Source organism: Hyaena hyaena, unplaced genomic scaffold (genome assembly GCF_003009895.1).
Source record: "Hyaena hyaena isolate Hyena2069 unplaced genomic scaffold, ASM300989v1 scaffold_13, whole genome shotgun sequence".
Classification (NCBI taxonomy): domain Eukaryota; kingdom Metazoa; phylum Chordata; class Mammalia; order Carnivora; family Hyaenidae; genus Hyaena; species Hyaena hyaena.
This window is the reverse complement of record NW_024080645.1, coordinates 4,308,799-4,331,303: the sequence shown is the minus strand read 5'-3', so window position 1 is coordinate 4,331,303 and position 22,505 is coordinate 4,308,799. Positions and strand designations below refer to the sequence as shown.

The window sequence follows — 22,505 nt, the reverse complement described above, 5'->3', positions numbered from 1 at the left end:
TCCTTCGGATTCTGTGTCTCCCTCTCTCTCTGTTCCTCCCCCGCTCATGCTCTGTCTCTCTCAGTCTCTCAAAAATAAATGTAAAAGAAAATTTCTTTAATCCCCCAAATGTTTGGAAGTTAAGCAGTATACTTCTAAATGACCCATAGGTCAGAGAAGAAATCACAATAGAAATTGTAAAATATTTTGAATTAAATGATAAGCCATACCTGACATCACAGTGTGTGAGATACCACTAATGCTAGGTTCAGAAGGGAATTTATAGCTTTACATGCACCTATTAGGAGAATGGGAGGTCAGTTATTTGAGTGTTTCTTTGGGGAAGCTGGAGAAAGAACTAAATTAAGGAAAGAATTCAGATAAGACCACAAATTAGTAAAATAAAGAGCTGAAGGACAGTTAGAGAATGTCAGCAGAGCCCAAAGTTGACTCCATACAAAGAACAATAAAACCAATAAACCCTTGGCAATATTCATCAAGAAGAAAAGAGAAGAGGCACAAATAACCAATATCAGGGATGGAAAAGGGTACATCACTACAGTTCTCACAGGCATGAACATTCTCTACAAGGATACCTCTCAACCTAAAGATATATAATAAAAATGCTAAATTTTAAAATATTTTCAATACCAACCAAAATGTTAGGACTATTGGAAGATTTTAATAGCTTTTGTCATATTCCAAAATAGAACCTGACATAGGTAAGTTTTCATTCTATCTCATTAACCCTGACCTGATCAAATAAATAGTACAGTTCTCACAGCATGTCCTGTCTGGTAAATGTAGAATTTCAGCCGTTAGATTTTAGGAAAATTAGAAAATCTCCAGAATTATTCAATACAGGAGGAGCCTGAGAAGCTCAAGAGAGTCTCTTACCTGAACCTCACCTGTAAGGTGGCTCTGCCTGAAAGTATTTAAGAGAAACTTAAATAATTTTTTATTATTTTTTAATATTATTATTTTTTAATGTTTATTCATTTTTGAAAGACAGAGACAGAGTGTAAGCAGGGGAGGGGCAGAGAGAGAAGGAGACACAGAATCCAAAGCAGGCTCAAGGCTCCAACCTGTCAGCACAGAGCCTGACGCGGGGCCCAAACTGACAAACTGCGAGATCATGACCTGAGCCGAAGTTGGACGCTTAACTGACTGAGCCATCCAGGCGCCCCTCTTTTTTAATATTATCAAATTTATTATTAAAAAACGTTTAAGAAAAACTTCCACAGTCATCAATTAAAATGTCAGTACAGCCTTTTACTTTTACGTCTGTGTCTCTGGTGATATAGCCCAAGTGGCATTAAATCTTTACTGTGCTATGTGACTAATTTTGAACACCTCTGCAATTAGAATGCAAAAGGAAACCCAGTTTAGATTTACAACCATTTAAAGAGCACTTGTCGTGGGTTCTGTTTCCAAGTTCTTGTTAACCGCCTTGTGACATTATGAATTACAACCCATTATCACACTGTTAATCTAAGTGTTTACCGTGCTGAGACAGTGAGGCGCTTTCAATCAGTAACCATCCCTCGAATATTTTAAAATCTCACCTTTTGAGTGCAAAGGACTGGACTTGCCCCTGTCTAGCCCTGTGCTTTTCTGTGTAGGGGGCCTGTGCTGAAGGAAACGATAAATAACCTGAGATAAAACAGGTGAGCAGTATGGTGTATTCATGTCAACTGCCCTAGAGTAAGAACCAGGCAAGAAGGTTTTGCTTCTAATATGTAGTTCACTTAGCTCTACACGTAATTGATTTGGGACCTTGGGTAAGTCTCCTGCTCATCTGGGCCTCTGTTTCCCCATCTGAGAACTGACAGTGACGGTCCAGGTGATCTCTTAGGGAGGGGCCTACCTGGGCTAAGCCTCAGGGCACGTCTTCTGTTGATGCAGGAAGCGGCATGGACTCGGTCACTAGGGCTGGCCCCATGGACAGGGGGCTCCCAAAAGTATTTTGTTGAGATTTACATGGACAGACTGGGGGATGTGAAAATAAAGGCCCTACTTCCTTGTGTTTAAATGTGTTTGTATACTATGCTGTGCAGGAAAGTCATCCAGGAAGTCTAAAGGCCCCCTCCCCACACACACCCCTCCACTTATCTGCTTGAGAATGCTGGGTCATGTGGGTGAGGAGAGGGTCAGCTTGTCCCACAGTCTGAAGGGGCAACTGTGTAAGTCAAGTTTCTCCAGAAATACAAAAGATGTGTATGTATGTGTATAACATATATATGTGTGTGTGTGTGTGTATATATATGTGTGTGTGTGTGTGTGTATATATATATATAGAGAGAGAGAGAGAGAGATTTTTAGGGAACTGGCCCACACAATCATGGAGGCCAATAAGCCCAACATCTGCTGGATGTGCCAGCAGGCTAGAGACCCAAGGAAGAGCCAATGCTATAGTTCAAGTCCAAAAGTCCATCTGCTGGCAGAATTGCTTCTTGCTCGGAGGAATCTAGTCTTTGTTCTTTTGAGACCTTCAATAATTGGATGAGGTCCACCCACATTATGGAGGAAAATATGTTTTACTCGGGGTGCCTGGGTTAAGCGTCCAACTTCGGCTCAGGTCATGATCTCATGGTTCATGGGTTTGAGCCCCGCGTCAGGTTCTGTGCTGACAGCTCAGAGCCTGGAGCCTGTTTCGGATTCTGTGTCTCCCTCTCTCTCTGACCCTCCCCTGCTCCCACTGCCTGCCTCCCTCTCTCTCTGTCTCTCAGCTCTCTCTCAGAAATAAATAAAACAAAAAAAATTTTTTCAAAAAAGAAAAAATATGTTTTACTCAAAGCCCACTGATATAACCATTATTCTCATCCAGAAACATCCTCACAGAACCATCCAGAAAAATGTCCAAAAAAATGCCAGGGCGCCATGACCCAGCCTGACACATGAAATTAACCCCTTGTCAACTTGGCAGCCATACGCATCTCATTAAGCCCTACTTAATCGCTGTTAAGCATCTGACTCTACATTTCAACTCACAGTTTGTGAGTTCAAGCCCTGTATCCGGCTCCATGCTGACAGTGTGGACCCTACTTGGGATTCTCTCTGGCACGCCTGTCCCCCCAGATTCCCCACTGAGCCCCCAGAGATCCTTCCTCTTTCCTGAGTTTGCCATGGATCTTTAACAAGCCCGGGCCTTCATCCATCCGCTCATTGATCCCTTCATTCATACGCCCGTTCCCTCATTAAGGATCCCCAGGGGGCAGGAAAACAGGGTCTTGCAGAGAAGATGTGCTGAGTAAGTTAACACATTAATGCGCCGCGGCCGCGGGATAGAACGTATGCAGGGTGCTCCCACGGGGGATGAAACAGCTGATGGGCGGGGTCCAGGAAGATTTCCTGAGAAGGAGACACTGAGGCTGAAATCAGCCTAACGCACGGGTCTCAGCCAGGTGAAGAAGTCAGAGGAATGTTCTGCCAGAGGGGACAGGATGTGTGAAACCCTGGGGGTGGGGGGTAAGAGTGCTGTGACAATGGCCCAGAAACCTAAACGAGTGCCGTATAACCCAGTGGAAAGAGCCCGGGGAGGGAGGGCTGACTGTGGCCGGGGAGCTGTGGGTGCTTTGTAGAGATGTCTCGTAGGAGCAGTTTGAGAACTCGTGAATGATTGGCTGCGGGGGGCTGGGGGGCTGGGGGTGCAGAACGTCTCCATGTCTGTGGCTGAGGCACCTGGGCGGGAAGTATCGCTGGCTGCGGAGCTGTTCACTGAGTCCTCCAGAGCCTGGGGAGTAGAGCGTTGGTTGACTAGATCAACGAGCAGATGGGAAAATGGGGGTAGCTCGGGAGGAAGACGGGGTGACGCATCCCGTTGTGGTGGGCGGGGGCGCCCGGGGGAACCTGGTGGAGGGTGTCCAGTGGGCCATTGCACGTGCAGGTCTGAGCTCCAGAGAGAGCCCGGCGCTGCCCTCTCCATTCGGTGGGAATGACAGTGTCTCTGCCTCTGGTCGCTGTGGATGTCAGGGACACTGCAGTGGCCTGGCTCCCACCTGGGCCTGCCTCTGGCTGTGTGGCCTCGGGCACACCCCGGAGCCTTGGGTTGTCACGCACAGGCTGGAGTGGGCCTCCCTGTGTCCTCAGGGTAGTGCGAGTCCATACGGAGCTCCCTGTGTATCTGGTGTAAAGGGCTCGACATGACAGCCGTCACTGGCCTTGTCCTGCACTGATTTCCCAGTCCTCTGGGGAGGTGTGCCTTTGAGTTCCTTTTCCCTCAGCCCAGCCGAATGCGCCCTGTGACCGTCTCACCACCGCCATGTGCTTTCTCCCCCACGTGACCAGACCAGAAACATGGCAGAATCCACTTGGGCTTCACGCCGGCACCCTCCACAGCACCAGGATGTTCAAAGTCCAGGTTTGGTGTGGTTCAAGTTTGAGAGAGAGAGAAAGAGAGAGCGCACGAGTCAGGGAGAGGGGAAGAGAGAGAGAGAGGGAGAGAGAGCATCCCAGGCAGGCTCTGTGCTCAGAGCCCTACGACCCTGGGATCATGACCTGAGCCGAAATCAGAAGTCAGACACTCAGCCGACTGAGCCCCCCAGGCTCCCCAAAGCTCAGGTCCTAAAGCTAATAAGAACTAATTTCAAACCCCCACCTTGTAGCCGGGTGACCCTGGGAGCTCATTTAACCCCCTGACCTGTGGTCTTCCTGTCTGTAAAATGCGAATATACTGGCAGTGCCGGCCTCACAGGCCTGCAGGAAGGCACAGAGAAGGCGGTGGGAAGGCAGTTTATCAGGGAATCTCAACTCACGGGGGTGAGTAAACAAGGAATTGTTTTATTTTCCCAAGCTCGCCACTAGGCATGTTCTGTCAGCCCCTCCTTTCCTGTTGGGTAGCAGCCTCCGTGCTGCTGTGTCACTCTGGTTCTGTAACTTCTTGGCTATTTTTTTGGTTCATCTTCTTTTGTTGTTGTTATTGCTTCTCACAGTCTTTTTTCTTTTTCTTCTTTTTTTTTAAGATTCTGTGTTGCTCAGTGAAAAACTGCAGAGTCTGGAGGCAGCTGCCGGGGTTGAATCCAGCTCTGCACTTAATGAGCTGAGAGCCTTGGGCAAGTTTCTTAACCTCTCTGTGCCCCTAGTTTCCTCATCTGTTAAATGGGGATAATGACGGTACCTGCCTCACTGGAAGGAGTACTTACAATTAAAGCACCCGAAGAGTGCCAGGCTCACCAAGGAAACGTTATGTAAGGTTGGCTATTATTATACCCAGCCCAGCGTTCCCCTCCTTCTGCGAGGCCCGTGGTTTTGTCCACTTGCCGCTCTGCTGGTCTCTCTCCTCGTCCTTCCTTCTCATTCCGGCTTCTGTGACAAGGCTGGCGTCGGGGCCTAGAGGAAGAGGGGGAGACAGCTACCGTCCTCCTTGGCCCAGTGAGGGGACATTACTCCTGCCCAGCAATAACGCACTTGATGCTGGCAGGGAGTGCCTTCGGGCAGCTCCCTTCTGGGCAGCCCCCACAGCCATCGACGGTCCCTTTAGACTTCGGGCCTGTATCTCCCTGCCTGGTGCACATCTGATGCCCCGCTCAGTGGGGTCACTGGCTTCCAAACACGCCTACCCTACCCTCAGCAGGGCGCCTCTTAGACCCGTGGGCACATGCAGAAGCCTGTCCCAGCTAGGACAGAAACTCCAGGTCGGGGCCCGCGGCTGGGGAGGTGCGTCCGTCCCGACGTCTACCCACAGCTCCCAACATGCAGCTCACCCCAGCGCTGCTTCTGGGTGCCCTGGGCACCGCGGTGGCAGGCTGGGTCAAGGCACTCATTGGTCCCCGCGTGAGCCAGGAGTGCGCCGGACCCTCACCCCGCCAATGTGATGAAGATCTCCCCTGAACCTCCTTCCCCTGGCTTCAAAGACAGAAGGCCCTCCCTCCCCCGCTCCCCGGGCAGACCTGGCCTGGCCTCTCTATAGCCATTGTTGGGTGGGTGTGGCTGGGGGAAGCGGGGGTGATGCCCACACTTCCAGCCAAAGTGTTTCCCCCAGCAGCCCCAGGCCATGGTTCTCTGACCTGGAATGTAGGCACCTTGATCCCTTCATTTCCTACCTTGCAGCCTTGCTTGTCGGTTCAGGTACGTGATTCCCAACGCCGTCCTGTGACGCATCACTTTTCATTAAAAAATGGGGAAGGTATTACAAACTGCTTTTAAAGTGTATTTGGGGGCGCCTGGGGGGCTTAGTCAGTTGAACATCCGACTTCGGCTCCCGTCATGATCTCACGGTTGGGGGGTTTGAGCCCCGCGTTGGGCTCTACGCTGACGACTCAGAGCCTGGAACCTGCTTCGGATTCTCTGTCTCCCTCTCTCTCTGTCCCTCCCCGGCTCATACTCTGTCTGTCTGTGTCTCTCTCTCTCAGAAAGTAAATAAACATCAAAAAAATTTTTTTAATTTAAAATGTATTTGAATAAGTGAACAAACAAAAAACAAGCATATGACAATATTATAAATATAGTAATAAGGCGGCAACAACTCATAGAATACCAGTAAGATGCAAAAATACTAGAAATCTAGTAGTTTCGTAAATGATATTTAAATAAAACCCGTTCTCTGTTATTAAACAGATCAGAACGAGGCGCGGCATGGAGCTGGGGCCCTCGTAGACCCGGGGTCTCGAGTGTCGGTAATTCCGTTCGCGTCACCCCAGTGCTTAACTTCTTCTGTGGCTCAGGTGCTGTTTCAAGCCTCCACAAACACTCGGTGAAGGCTCGTGGATCCTGTGAGAAGAGAATGATTGTTGCCACCAAGGCTGTGTTCCAGCTGAAGAAACCGGGGCCTCATTCCTTACTGGAGCAACTTAGCAAAGTCACATCACTGGTAAGTGCCAGAGGCTGAGTTTTAAAAAAAGCTAGGAAAAAAGAAGAAAAAGCAAAGCCCACGGAAGCCGGCTCCGGAAGGCATGCCCTTCCCCTTCACAAGCAGCCCTCCCCTGAGCATCTAGCTTCCAGAATAAGCCTTTGCCACTTTTATTCCAAATGTGGGGACAGATGATGGGTCCAGACACAGGAGGGCAGAGCCTCTGAGCTCGCAGCACACGGCGCCCCGAGGCCAAAGCGACAAGGCCCAGTTCTCCCTGGGCAAACCCGGCTAAGCGGACCTACTCTCATGTCCCTCCAAGAACACCTTTCCTGTCTGTGTCCTTGTCAGTGTTCCCATCAGGAAAATGGGCGCGTATCGGATGCACCCACGGCAGTAGCTGCAAGAACTAATTAGCGGCTGAAACGTGTGTCCAGACCCCGGGCGCGCGGCGCTGTAATAAGGGCAGAGGATTCTCGCCCGAATTCCAGTTTTGCCTCCTGTGGCCCGAGCCTCCCTGGGCGGGAGGTGGTGCCCTGTCTTGTTGAGATCTGATCTCTAAATGCAACCGTGTGTTTTCTTTCATCCAAATGACTGTGCTCATCTTGGGAGCAGCCTTTAATTTTCTTCTTGGAACCGAGGACCATCCTTACTTAGAGCAACAAAAGGTCCCTGGGACGGTGAGGTAAGATTTGAATTAAGATACCTTGGCACCTTCCCTCCCCGGCAATTAACGGGCAGCATGGTTTCAGGAGCGCTCAGTCTCTTAAGAGCGCCCTTTGTCTCAGCACTGTCTGTCTGTCTGTCCTGTCGTCCGTCGTCCAGATGAAGCAGCCCCTGGCGGCCTGCAAGGTGACAGGCAGGTGCAGGCGCGGCGGGACCCCCGAGGGCTCGGCCTGGCGGGGAAGCCATGCGGCCCCCCGGCCTCCGTCTGCGTGGCCAACACCGGACACGGCCAGGGCCGTGTGACTCCGCGGGGCTGGCTCTCCAGGCGGCCCACGCTCCCTGTGTCACCTGCCTCTTGGCCACCGTTGTTCATTAGCATCTCTCTCCTGAGAAGAGAGAAAAGGGAAGAAGAGCCAACGTTTGCTTGTCCATTTGGCTCCTTCTCAGCAGCCCTGCTAAACGTGTAATCTGATGGAGCTACGGTCCAAGACGAGAATTTGGACTCCTTCCCTCCCCCTCTGCCCCTCGCCAGGCATGTGAACTCCTGTTGAGGCTTCAAGTCCCAGCCTTCCCCAAGGCCCCCGGGCAAAGTGAGAAGTTAGTCACTCCCTCCCTGGCTCCCGAGCCCATCTCCAGCACTGGGGAGCACTCAGCCCGCGGCGCGGGATCACCAGGCCCCATCTGTCGGCCAGTGCGGGGCGGGGGAAGGTAGGGGGGCTCCCGGCCGCCTTGGAGCTCCGGCCCCACACGTTCTGGGCCCGGGGCTTGGCACGTGGCTGGGGGCTGAGAAATCTGTGCTGAATGAACAAATAAACCCAAGTAGACCTTCTTCGCCATTTCCCCAGAAAATCAAGAGTTAATGCTTTGAGTTTTCCCAGGGCTCTTTGGCTTGTGGTTTTTAAGAAAACGATGTCGCAGAATTTCTAGAGATGGGAAGTCCTCGATTCACCTCATTCGTTTGACAAATGGTTCTTGACGCTCCGTGATGTTGCAGGTTTTAGGTGCTGGAGAAACGGCACAGGAAAATCTCCTGCCCTCGGGACGCTTATATTCTCGGGATGATGTTCTTCTCGGGTGCTGACTCTCCCCCATGATTTCCTGCTTGCCATTCGCCTCTCGAGATCTTTTCCCTAAAGACAATGAACCACCTGAACCATGTCCACCAAATAAGCAGAAATACCCAGTGTAGCACTAGGTAAAATGGCAGGCCCCTCTTTTTGCCCCCTAAAATCAGTGCCCCCCCTAAAATCCATGCTGTTAAGTGAGAAGCTTTTGGGGAGACAGGATGTCAGAGGGAGGCGGTGACCTGGGAACATGGAGGCAGGTGGCGGGGCAGGGAAGCTGTGTCACCTCCCGGAACACAATGGCAGCCCAGGACACCTGGCCTTGGGAGGTCTTCTTGATGTCTGGTTCTGAGCGGGGCGGGGAGGAGGCAGACTAACCCGCGTCCACTTCCGCCTGAGTCAGGTCTGTAAGGGGAAGGACACTGAGTTTATCTAAAGTGCCGTGAATTCCCACAGCCTTAGGCAGACCCATATTCCCACGTAAGCACAAAAACAAATTCTAAAGCCAAGTAAATGACTGGTGATGAGCCACAGGTATGTATTATCATGACCATTGCTTTTCCCGGAGAATTCTCTCTGCGAGGGGAGGGGACCTGGCCCACAGGCATGATGTTCTGCCAGCTTTTTGGCAACTGCTTCCAGTGCGTGGTACCGAAATGGGCACTGGCAGATAGGTGGGTTTGCTCAGTCCAGCAGCATGCGCTTCCCCGCGGGAAAGGGGTGTGATGTGGCCGAGGGGGCGCCCTCTGGCCTCGCCGTCCTGAGGGTCAGCGTTTAAGCAACCAGAGCCACGATCCTAAAGGGAGAGCTTTGTGCGGACAGGAAGGCATAGTTTTTTTGATGAGCTCAGTGATGATTGAAGTCTTTTTGGCTTTCCTGGTGTCTGGGTGGAAAGAGAAGAACAGGTGTGTGCCTTTGCCAAAAATGACAGCCCACGAGCTCCGCGGATGCCCCAGGAACAGAGCACCTCTGTGCCGTCCGTGGGTTCCTCAGAGGCTGGGAGGTCTGTAGGGGAAAGCCGTGAGGGGTGGGGGGAGGGAGGGCAGATCGCTCCCAGACCTGGTTTCTTTTTTTTTTTAATGTTTTTTATTTATTTCAGAGAGAGAGAGAGAGAGCGTGAGCAGGGGAGGGTCAGAGAGAGAGGGAGACACAGAATCTGAAACAGGCTCCAGGCTCTGAGCTGTAAGCACAGAGCCCGACACAGGGCTCGAACCCACGAACCGTGAGATCATGATCTGAGCGGAAGTCGGACGCTAAACCGACTGAGCCCCCCAGGTGCCCCCAAGACCTGGTTTCTAAGCAATTGTTGGGAACCACTGTTGAGAAATGTTTCTCCATCTGCACAACCGTGTTCGCGCACGAGGCTGATGTGCCATGACCTCTGTTTCAGAATAGCACTCGCAGCCGCGGGCCAGCCGAGGGCTGTGGCTGCACAGAGGCCTTCCTGACGAGGCCTCTGGCTTCTTCTAGAGCGTCTCTGCCCTTGTCTTCTGTCCTTTTTCTGAGTGACATCATGTGTGGCTTCCTGTTTCTTCCCGAGGAAATGAATGTGTGTGTGTGTGTGTGTGTGTGTGTGTGTGTGTGCGCGCGCGCTCCTGTGAGGAAGGGAGCCTGCGCATTCACCCTCTTTCATGAGAGCGAGCAGGATTCTTGCAAAGGCTTTCTCAGTGAGTGTAGACATTTGGAGAAACTCCACATTCAGGGTGTGCTGTAAACGGCCGGGCTGGTGGGAGCCCTGAAGGCTTGCTGGGGGGCCGTGAGGGGGGGCACAGGCAGCCTGCCACCCCCCAATGGTCAGACCAGGGGAGAGAGGCCTTGGCAATGAGACATCTTTCCCCAAACAGCCTGCAGTCAAGAGGACTCAAAATGACCCGGAGTGAGAGGTCTGCACTGGGCCACCCATGGGTGCCAGTCCTGCCCGTCCGCCAGTGGCACCTCTGGGTGCAGGAAAGGGCTTTTCTGCCACTCAGGCCGTTGCAGCCCAGACACTCCAGGCAGCCCCGACACCAAGCTGACCGGCGTCCCCCGGCCTCACAAGTGCAGTGTGAGGCGCTCAGGAAGGGCTGAGTGTGCGCATGAGGTCACTGACCTGTTACCGTTTAACCAGCCTCGGCCTGCGTCGCAGTGACACGCATCTGCTGACCGGACAGATCGGCGCATTGTGCGGCCGGCTGACCGGGGCTGGGGGGGGCGGGGGGGGGCCTGCTTGAAAGACTCCTGGCCTGCGCCCCGCCTGCGTTTTTCACTCTTGACCGATAGCATCTGCCGCACACAATCGGGATGGTGTTAGCACGCGGGTCCGAGGCGGCTCCCCGCACATCTGGCCGCGGCCGGCCGAGTCGCTTCCCCCAGGAGGGTGGCTCCCAGCCCCGTGACATCTGGAGGGCGGCAGGAAGTGTCTGGGTTCATCGCAGAATGATTTTTATCTCCACATGCTTTTCCAATTTCATCAGGGCCTCCGCGCTACATTCCGAATGACATGTCCACATTTGCCACGGACAGGAATGACAGAGGGAGAAAAATCATCTTTGACCCTTGAAAGTCGGTCATGTTTTACGAGGTAAGAGCTTGGGCGCAGAAGGCGTTGCAGGAGGGATCCCAGAAATGGCTTGAAATAGGGAAGCTCTGCATTTTGTCGCTTTGGGACCTAAGAGCCCCCTTCCCAAACTACTGGTTTATCAAAGCAACGAAAACGGCATTTAAAAGTTTAATTTTTCTTTTGCGTTAAAGCACAACCTACATCGACTAAAAGGCACACGTCTTGAGCACACACCGTGGTGACTTTTCAGTGTTTGCACATGACGTGCCCCACAGGGCCACCACTCAGGCCCAGGGTTTAGGACATTCCCCAGCTCTCCGGAAGGTTCTCTGTACCCTCCCTGTCACCAGCACACCCATGAAGGCCCCCTCTGCTCCAGTCCCTCTGTCACCATGGAGCAGTGAAAAGGGCACCTTTATCTTGGGTCTTGCTGCTCAGCAGGTGTCTCGGCACACACGAGACAACAGCAGTTTTGTAAATTGCCACGAACGCGAGTGTGAGGTCCGAGTCAAGGCTCAGATGAAAGGATTTTGCGACTCCGTGTGTCACAGCACCCAGAGGTCCCCCTGGACCCGATGTGTCACGACAAAGACGTGCTCCCGGAGGAAAACTTTGTCTTTGGCGCCTGGGGGAGGATTCTCGACTCATTCCAGAAAAACTGCAGGGACCCTGCGGCCAGGGTCCTGCCCCTGTGGACGGACAGCCGCACAGCGGTCACGTTCTCTGCCCTGCGAGGGGCACCCAGGCCTCAGCCCCCACGCTCTTCCTCGCTGGGCCACCCCCGGATCTTACCCCCCGTCCAGGAGTGAGGCCCACGTTGCGGCTTGCTCCTCGCCAGAGAAAGCGCTTAGTCAGACCCAGAGCGAGTCCCTGCAGGCCCCGCACTGTCCTCAGGAAATACCAAGAGAAAAGGCCGCAGGAGAGAGGATTAGGCCCTTCTGCGCGTTCCAGAACCCCGTATCCCAGCTCAGCGGCCGTTGTTGTCAGGCGGGGTGGACATGCCCGTTCGCCTGACCCGCTGTCACCTTCCCCTCGGAGATGGCGGCCACCACGAGGGGCTGACCTGGGGTGGGCCGGCCTCTCTGCATAGACACGGCTTTCCCGGAGGCTTAGACTCTGCCGCGCTACCTTTATTTTTAGATTTGAGGCCAAGTGCTTGGAGGAGTCTTCAGTTAGGTTTGGGGGGAGCAGGAGGAGGGGGCGCCAGGCACAGGAGAGCAGAGGTGCTCACAGAAGGATCAAGAACCTTGGAGAAGGAGTCCGGAGCAAGGGCAGTGTGTGCCTGGGTACGACACTGGCCGTCGGTGGGACCTGGACAGGCCACGGCGGCTCTGCCCCCCGCTCCCCATCTGCACCCTGCAGGCCGTTGATAAAAACTAAAGACACAGCTGTCTTACTTACAGCGGGGGTGGGGGCTGGGAAGGCCCACTGGGAATGTGGGGGAATGAACACATGCCTCCCTTCCTTCTCTAACTATAGTGTGAAGAGCTGCATTCCCTCGTGCCCTGGACAACTGGCTACGCCGATGACAGGAGGCCCTTCAGCTGCCCCCCAGGAAAGAGGTTCCTTCTGAGGGCGCTCCGAGCAGAGGGCATGTGCGATGGGTCACCACGCCTGCGCTCACAGGGCTTGGGTGACATAGGACTCGGCGGATAACTTTGAAAACCCCAGGTAGGAGGGAGATAAAGTGCTTTTCCACATGAGGAGGGTGGGCTTTTCCTTCTTGGAAAAAAAAACCGTGGCCAAGTTCGCGGTCTAGGGTATGCCAACTGCCAGCATGGAGACTTTGCACGGACCCAGTGGTGTTTTGAGAGCCAGTCTTTTTTTTTTTTTTTTTAATTTCTGCGAGAGAGAGAGAAAGAGCGTGAGCAGGGGAGGGTCAGAGAGAGAGGGAGACACACAGAATCCGAAACAGGCTCCAGGCTCTGAGCTGGCTGTCAGCACAGAGCCCGACGCGGGGCCCGAACTCACGAACTGCGAGATCATGACCTGAGCCAAAGTCGGACGCTTAACTGACTGAGCCACCCAGGCGCCCTGAGAGCCAGTCTTGAGGCAGATCTCAAACTCATTCCCCAGGGACAACACCCGAACCGTCCGGCCAGAGCAGCCCTTGCGCCCACACCACTCCCACGATGCACTCTGTCACTGGGGTGGAGTCTACCTTGTCCAGAAATAGACCAAGAAGGCTTTTTTTCAGGACTTTTAAGACGGACAAAGAATTACTGTGTTTGGCCTTGTTATCTCTTGGGCTGGTCTCATCCAGACCCCGCACGTGATGAGAATTGACTTCACCATTTGAAATGTGCCTCGCACGGCCCCCAGAAGCGTCGTCAGGCGCGTGTGTGCGCGTTACTGCAGTGCGGCCCTCCACAACATCAGGGTTCCAATGTCCGCGTCCACTTCTGCATGCTGAGCCCCCAGCTCTCTGTGGGAAGGTCTCTCGCAGGCCGTTTGAACCCCCTTTTTTGTCCTCATCTGAGATTTACATCGCCCAGGTGTCCTTTTCCGCATCCCGTGCCATGTTCAACACAGTAGGTGGGGAGGTACCCCCTCGCTGTGGTCCCCCATGGGTAGAGATGGCTGTATCTCTGTGCCCGCAGCTGCTCGGACCTCACGTGGCTCTGGGTAGCCCTCCTCCCCCGCTGGCGACGGCACACACCGCGCACATGCCGTGAGGTGTGTACACGCAGCGCAGACGCCGCCTGTGCCTCTCGGGGGCCCCGCATCTTTGTGCTCGTTCCCTCCCGCAGTCTGCCTCTCTGACCACCACTGCAGCCATGAGGGGTTTTGTTTTCTGTTTTTGTTTTGTTTTTTGGTGAAGGGGAGAATTTCCAGGCTGAGAACAACTGGAACACGTCTCCCCCACCGTGCAGATATCATCAGCTTCAGCGAGCTCCCTGCGGCAAGGCCTTTCCAGGAACTTGCTGCTTAGTTATTGTACAGCCGCTGCATGGCTGGGAATTGCCCCCTCTGGGCCCCCCACTGACCCACCTGCATCCTCCGGTGGCCTGGGCCAATGACTTAAGACACACAAGGAATGTTCAGTGGATGAGCGGATGAGCTTGGCATCTTTTACCTGAAATCAAGTCTGTTTCAGACCTACCCATCTCTGATATAGCAAGCATTGGTTCAAAAGAAACCTATATCTGAAGTGAGGTTTCTTTACAGGAGGAAAAAAATTGCCTTGCATGCATTTTAACAATTGAAAAGCTAGTGGGGGGGGGGGGGAAGTAAGGGGTGGGGAGAGGAGGCTGGCACTGGAATGAAGATATGTTTCCCACCCTTGAGATTCTTCAAATCATTTTTAATGAGGTGGGTGATCTATAAATAATGTCAACTTCTGTGACTCTTCTCCTCCCATTTCCTCCCCCTGAAGTGTCCTTTCATCCACCCCATCCCCAACTCTGAGTATCTAATTATGTCTATTATCCAAGACCCACACTCCAAAGAGCCCCCCCTTAATCTCCCTGACTCCCTTCATTAAAGTATCTCTGTGGCTTTTATGGAGCTCTGCCCTGCCCTACAGCCACGTGGGTCCTTGCCCAATCCCCTTAATCTGTGCCATGTAGAAAACTCCTGGAGAATAGGACCAGGCCCTCCCCCAAGAGATTTTTTTTTTAAAGTAAGGAATCACTGACATATAGCATTATCAAGAGCTTTACACATAGTAGGCAGCCGTGAATATGCAGGAATGAATAGTTCCAATGGGAACCCTTTTGTGATTCAGAAAGTGATTCAGATTAGCTTTTGGGAACATGGATTCCAGTTATGACAACCTTCGGTTTCCTCTTCTGCATATCCAAAAGTTAAGGTATGGAAAGTCATCTGCCCATCTATCTACTTGTCAGTCTTTAGACATATCCATCATAAAACCTATCTTTACGTGTTCACACTTGGACTATTTATAATAGCCAAGGGCTGGAAACCATCTAGATGCCCATCACTAACAGAATGGATAATTCATTGTAGGATTTCACACAATAGAATAGTACAGGGTCATTATAATGAGCAATCCACAACTGTAGACAATGATTTGGGTATATCTCATTAACACAATGTTGAGTAAAAGAAGTCAGACAGACGCAAAAGAGTATAAGTTCATGTATGTAAGTACAGTAACGGGCAACACTCATCTTTGCTGTTAGAGGTCAAGATAGTAACTTCCCTCAGAAGTATAAGGACTGGAAGGGGCCATGAGAGGTGGTTCTGGGGTGCTACAGTAAACCATTTCTTGATTTGGGTGCTGACTGCACAAGTTTTCAGTTCATACAGATGTATTGAGTTTTATGCCTATGACACAGGTAGGACCTCTCTCTGCTACATGTACTGTCTCTGGAGAGATCTTGGTCTGGATCCTTCGTTCCATGTCAAGAATTAAAAGGTATCAGGAATCAAACTCTGCTACAATGACAGTGTATCTGTGTATTAGGTATCTGTTGCTGTGTAACAATTTACACCTCCACCCCCCCAAAAAAAACTTACTGGTTTTAAAGAGCAAACATTTATGATCTCAGAGCTTTTGCGGATCAGGAATCGAGGAACAATTTAGCCAGGCGGTCCTACTCAGATTCTCTCAGGAAGTTGCAGCAAGCTGGTGGCAGGGGCTGCCGTCACCTGAAGACTTATCTAAGTCCATAGGATCCACGTCCAGTATGACTCATGCCTGTGGGGAGGAGGCCTAAGTCCCTCGGCATGTGAATCTCTCCATAGGAACTGCTTGTGTGTCCTCACAATATGGCAGCTGGCATCCTCCAGAGCCGGTGGGAAGAAGTGGAGGGAAGAGCCTCAGTGTTTTTTCTCACCTAGTCTCAGAAGTCCCACAGCATCCTTCCTTCCTACCATATCTGCTCATCAGAAACAAGTCGTTAAGTCCAGCCTGTACTCAAGGGAAGGGAAATTAAGGTCCACCTCTTGAAGGAGAAGAATCAGAGAATTTGTGGATATAGTTTTAAAACCATCAAAGGTCACCTCCAAACCAGAACTTATTTACATCCTTCCCATATGTAAAAAGTCAGGCATCTTCTTCTGAGGCCACCAAAATTCTCACTCATTTGAGCATCAGCTCAAAGCCCAGAATCTCATTATCTGAATCAAGTTCGGGGGCAGATGAAGCTCCTTGGGTATAGCTCTTTGAGTGTAGCTCCTTGAGTATCCTTCCTCTCACTGTGAACTCAAGATGCAAGTTATCTGCACCAACTACCCCCCCCCCCCCAGCAACATATGACGACAGGACAGGCACAGAGTAACCACCATACATGCACCTGTTCGAAAGGGGGTAAAAAAAACAGGAAGTCCACCAAAGCCATTGGCTGGTAGCAGTCCTGAAATCCCGCTGAGCTAATATTGGAAGTTCCTCATCCAGGATTCAGTCCCATCTCCGCTCAGGAGTGATTCTCATAGCTCTTATTTCCACGTCTGAGTTTTTCTTCCTTTTCCACCAAAGGTGACCTGTGTTTGCAGCTGCATAAGTTTGCTTGCTTCTCATCAGTATAATTCTGGGAGTCCAAAGACTTCTTTTCATTTTGTACTATCTCTTTCCCTTTCCGTCCAAATGTGATTTTTCAAACCAAAGTGAACCTGAGACACAGGCTCTGACATGAATGCGCTGCCCTATTTCAAGCAAGTGTGTGGCCGCCATATCCAACGAGTCTCTCTCAGCTTGCCACTAACATGCCCATGAAAACATAGGGGAGTGTATCTTGTTTAATTCTCATTGTTAAAAACCAAAGACACCCCTTGCTCCAGGAAAAAGAATCTTGGAGAAACTGGTACTCAACCATAGGGGGACAGAGCAAAAATTTTATAAACTTACTGTTGTTTTTAGCTGGTGGAATGAACTTGTTTCACTTCTCAAAATAGAGACCAACAGAAGAAAAGAAATGAAGATATCTGTAGCGTCCTTATCATTGCCAGAAAGCCAGGCCACTAGACCTCTCTCTCCGTCTGCCCCAACCCACTGTACCCTCTAACTATCTCTACACAGAGACGGGCCACCGTGGCAGGAGGGCAGGCAAATGGTGACACATCCTGGACATCCTGAGATGTGGTCTCCACAAGTGAGGCAATGAAGACCAAAGAACCCTGCCTGCAGTGCATGCTGGGAATTGTAGTTTTTGTGCTCTAGAGCAATTCAGAGTAATTACAGTGCGCCCCCAACACCAGCTAAAATAGATGAACTTCTAAATAACACACCATTGAATACAAACGTGAACATCTTTTTCTTGAAGACCATCTACATTTCAAAAAAAAAAAAAAGCAATAATCTGGATCTAACACCCAAGACTGGATTTATAAACAAGAGAAACAGGGGAGAGGAAAATTTAAATATCAGATAACTATTGACCCTGACAGTGAAAGAAGTGAAAGAAGTATAGATGAAGGATTTTGGAACTTTAACAGCTTATGAAAGTTGAACCTGGATATATGTTCCAAAACACTAGACTTTGGCCAAAGGAATTAATACACCCAGAAAAGCCAAAAAAGTTGTTCAAGAAGAAGCATAATAAGGTATACTAGTGCTTCTCAAACAAGTAGGCATCAGAGTCACCTGAAAAACTTGTTAAAACTGTTTGCTAAACCCCACCTCCAAGGGCTTATAATTCAGCGGGTCTGGGTGAGACCTGAATATTGGCATTTTGAACAAGTTCCCAGGTGATGCCAAATGCCTCAGGACTCTAACAACCACCAGGGTTCTAGAATGCCTATTATAAAATTACAATAGCTGATGAACGGATAAAGAAAATCTCTATCTGTACGATGAAAACCATACAAAAAAAGGAACACAATACTGATTCATCTTATAACACAGATGAACCTTGGGAACATTATGCTAAGTGAAAGGAGCCAGATGCAAAAGGCCATGTAGTGTACAGTTTCATTTCTATGAAATATCCACAGACAGGCAAATCCATAGAGACAAAAAGCAGGTTAGCGGTTTTCAAGGGTTGGGATAAGGAGGAAGGCAGAGGGATGGTAATGGGTACGGGGTTTCTCTAGCAGGGTGGGGATGAAAACGTTTAGAAATTAGACCACCATGATAGTTGCATGACCTTGTAAAGATACTAAAACCCACTGAATTCTACATTTTAAAATGGTGGGTTATATGGTATATGAAGTAGATCTCAATTTTTAAATGTAACCAGGGGCACCTGGGCGGTTCAGTCGGTTAAGCGTCCAACTTCAGCTCAGGCCATGATCTCGCAGTTCGAGGGTTCGAGCCCCGCGTCAGGCTCTGTGCTGACAGCTCAGAGCCTGGAGCCTGCTTCAGATTCTGTGTCTCCCTCTCTTTCTGTCCCTTCCCTGCTCATACTCTGTTTCTCTCTCTCCCTCTCTCTCAAAAAATGTATAAACATTTAAAAAAGATTTCAAAAATCAGAAAGGAGCTGTATGTGAAACAGTAAGAGTTCTATCAAAAGATTGTCCAGCTATCAAATGAAATGCTATTCAGCCATTTAAAAATGATGTAGAATTAATATTTACTGCCACGGAAAGATGCTCACGATATACTGTCAAATGGAAAACGCAGGTTACAAACATATATATACCGAGCCAAGGTTTTTTCTTTAAGCTGTGTGATGTGAAAGATCCAGAAAGCTGTACACCTGGTGTTCTAGAAGGTGTCTGGGTGATGAGAATAAGATGGGTTTTTTCTTTCAAGCTGTTTTTTCTGCAAGTGCTATGCAGTGCTTTCATAATAAGGAAACAATTTTCACTTTTTAAAGGAATGTAATGTAAAATTGAGGGGGACACTCTGCTCTCTGCGATGACACTCTGATGTACAGGAAATGGAAACCAGGAGCGATGTGCTCACTGGAGGAGGCAGCAGAGGGGCCTCAGGGGCCCCTCTCTTTCTGCTGTGTTCCTGCCGTAAGAGCACAGGATCCGCTAACCAGAGGTGCTCTGCTCCTGGGGAGACTTCCTAGCTTCAAGGAGAAGCTACTTCTTGAAGAGTATCCTGTGTTCTTAGAGAAATTTTTATTTCCCTAAATATTTTCTCCGGGAGAGAACTCAGAGACCCCAGATCACTGGGAAGGTAAGGACATCGGACCTGAACACCTTAGTGGCTGTCATTTTCACTAGCAAGAATAGTTACCGTTATTCAACACTTGCTCCTTGCCAGGCTCCCAGCCAAGTGTTTTCCATGTATTAACTCATTTAATCCTCACAGCAATGCAATCCGCCAGGTGCTGTGATGATCTCCTTGCTGGAAGGAAACCCTGAGGCATGCAGGTTAGGTGACTTGCCCAAAGCTCTCAATACTCAGATCTCAACATTCTGCCTGTAAAGTCTTTATAAGACTTTTTACCAGTCTTAAAAAGGGGCACCTGAGTGGTTCAGTTGGTTGAGTGTCCAGCTTGGGCTCAGGTCATGATCTCATGGTTTGTGAGTTCAAGCCCCGCATCGGGCTCTGTGCTGATAGCTCAGAGCCTGGAGCCTGCTTTAATTCTCTCTCTCTCTCTCTCTCTCTCTCTCTCTCTCTCTCTCAAAAATAAACATTAAAAAAAATTTTTTAATATTGAAAAAAAACAAAGTTTATACTTTGGGGTCCAAACAAACTTCTTGGCATTGTCATTTGGGAAACTTCCTTTACCTCCTCACCAGGCTCTGATTTCTATTCCAGAGAGGGACGGAGTAATCCTAGACATGTCTTGCCTCATCTCCCATCCATCCCCTCCTGACCCTGGAGAGGCGGGGTTCCTTGGATCCCCTAGGTCGCCTTCGGTGCTCCCCAATCCCCTTGGCCCGTGGGCTCACATCTGGAGAGCAAGGTGGAGGAGGGGGCAGCCACGGGGCTGCTGGCAAGATGGGTCCTCATAGCACCTTATCCTCAGGGAGTTCAGGACTTGCAAGTCACGTCCCGGGTCCCTGCTGCCAGCTGTGACATGCCAGGCACGTCAAGAGCCAGAGCCTGTTTGCAATCCCGAGGCATGGGCAGTGCTCTTGAATTTTCAGGTTTTTTCCAAATTTTGGAGAAGTTATTTTATTCAGGAACCAGTGGGGCCGGGGGCCTGGGAGGAGCCCACGTGGAGTGCATGGAATCCGGGAGCACGTTGTCGCTAGAGAAATTTAAAACACTAACAGAACTAGATCTGTCTGCTCATTTGTTTGTTTTTGAAGTGCAGTTGACACAAAGTCTATCTATTTTTGATCATCTCCATGCAGCAGCCATTCCCAACAATTCCAGTGATAAAAGACCCCAATCTGGGTCTCCCCCACACGCACACACCTGGGCGCACCACATACCAGCTCTCATTCCCAGCTTTCCTCACCTTCTGCCTTTTGTGAGTCATCGGCCCCCAATGCCCTCCCTCTTCCCTGGGGTTCTTGGTACCCCAAGTGGCGGGTGAGGGGATGGGTGATGGGAGAGGGAGGGACTGGCCCATAAAGGCTCTGTCTGCCCTGCACACCCCAGTGAAGGCATCTGGGAGACAGGAGCTGGGAAGCCAGGCTTGGGGCCCAACTCCGGCTTTCCCTTGAGGGCAGACATTGTCCCCAACGTGGAGTCAGGCTCATGCTGGGAAAGGGCGTGCCTTGGAGACCCAGCCCTGACGTCCCAGCTTCTGCGCCCCCGGGCAGAGTTAGTCACTTCCTTCTGGAGGAGCGTCTGTACACCCCTGTGTGAGAGCACTGGGCATGCTTGAGCGCTCAGATCACCCCTCTCTGCAGGGAGCCCCCCTGAGGGCAGGGACTTCCTTGTTCATCTTTGTCCCCTGCCCCCCCCCCCCGCCCCATTCTAACATAGGGACGGACACAGGACAGATGCTCAAAAAACGTTCGGTGACACCGAAAATATAACCGCGTGCCGTCTTCATCTCCTCCCATGGAACCCCGTCTGCTGCGGGTCGTCTGCGTATATAAATACGGTCTAGGGTGAGGCCATCATTCATCCCTTCTCATTCCCCGCGTGTGCTGGTTTATCCTTATGCAGTTAACATGACGGTGAAGTGGTGTTTGTTTTTCTTTACAGCCCTCGATCTGAGCCAGTTCATTTGTGAAAGACATGAAGTCGCCAAGCTGATAGAGGAATAGCAGCTCCGTGCAAAGTGGGGACGGTTCTGGAAGGAGATTCAGACATTACGCAGGGAAGCTAATGCCGTGCGTTCACTCTGCGGTGTCTGTGGAGACCCGCAGAAGGAATGGAAGAGGGGAAGGGGGCAGAGCCTCCCGGGAAGAGCTGTGTCCCGGCCGCTGGGGCCTCGGTGTAGTAAGGGAAGTACTTACTAATTACGGGTGGGGACGAGGAAAACATGATGGGACTCGTTGAGCCTTGTCGAGGCCACACCCGGTGTAGTCAACGACTTCTGAGCCCGGAGAACGTAAAGGAACGCAGTGGAGCTTGGACCTAGGGCGTCAGGATGCCAGTGCCACCGGGCTCCTCAAGTGTGGCCCGATCAGTCATCTTCCAGGAAACACACGCCCCACGTGGCCGGGCTGGTCCTGGAAAGGACTCTGTCCTGCAGACACTAACCATTCTGCTGAAAGAACAGACCGCCGGCCTGACCCGCTTCCTTCCCCTGAAACAGAGGGACCCGTACACTGGCTTCCGCGAGCGCCGTGTCAGCAGGCATCAGAGGGAAGACGTTTTCTGCCAAGATCAAATTGAACTCCCACAGGCATGCACTTTTTAAAATACATTTTCTAGGCGCCTGAAATGTAAATGCATGTAAAATAAATAAAAGCCAATTAGCAGTAGCATCTGGGGAGACACCGCTTGGGGAGAAAGAGAGGGGAACGTAGGGGAAATCTGTGGGAAGTACACAGCTGGTGGCTTCCTGCGCCGGGCTCCCACCTATTCCTAGAACCTTCCGTGGCCTCCCAGGCAGTGTTAGCACAGGCGCAGGTTTGTAAACCAGTATCCCGTGGGCCAAAGCCAGCTCGCAGCTGAGTTTCATCTGGCTTGAGTGGCACGTTCGTTTTCTCAAAGTGGAAAATCTCCAAACGGGACATGTGTTTGTCAGTGTACCTCGGTTCTCCACCTTGGCTGCCCGTTGGAATCCTCCAAGGGGGATTTGGAAAACACCATATCTGGGTCCCACCCCTAGAGACCCTGGGCACAGCCTGGATAGCAGTTTTTAATGCTCCCCAGGTGATTCTAATGTGCAGCAAATTTTGAGATCTGCTGCTCTTGGGAAAGTGAAACGGCTGGAGAGCTCGGACCCAGAGTGTTTTCTGGCAGGCACTGCTTAAACTTTTTTTTTTAACGTTTATTTATTTTTGAGAGACAGAGACAGAACGTGAGTGGGATGAGGAGCGGAGAGAGAGGGAGACACAGAATCCAAAGCAGCTCCAAGGCTCTGAGCTGTCAGCACAGAGCCCGACGTGGGGCTTGAACTCACCAGAGGTAAGATCCTGACCTGAGCTGAAGTTGGAAGCCTAAGCGACTGAGCCACCCAGGCACCCCCACCAGGCTCTGCTTAGCTCCAAATTAACTGGTCTTCTTTACCTAAGGCTGGGCCACCCGGTCATAGAC

At 51.1% G+C, this 22,505-nt stretch overlaps 1 long non-coding RNA gene across 4 annotated transcripts in view; it reads left to right on the top strand.

The window, feature by feature from the left end:
• The window catches only part of LOC120219625, a 114,169-nt gene extending 92,470 nt beyond the window's left edge, over positions 1-21,699 (top strand). For 2 of the 4 annotated variants that reach the window (XR_005525335.1, XR_005525336.1), the window contains exons 2-7: positions 6,642-6,787; positions 7,382-7,451; positions 8,427-8,627; positions 10,950-11,056; positions 12,515-12,706; positions 21,003-21,699. This is a non-coding gene — a long non-coding RNA (uncharacterized LOC120219625). Of the gene's footprint in view, positions 1-6,641; positions 6,788-7,381; positions 7,452-8,426; positions 8,628-10,949; positions 11,057-12,514; positions 12,707-20,777; positions 20,906-21,002 lie in introns of all 4 variants that reach the window. The other 2 variants (XR_005525338.1, XR_005525339.1) reach the window with 2 other exon arrangements.
• Positions 21,700-22,505: the final 806 nt, after the last annotated feature.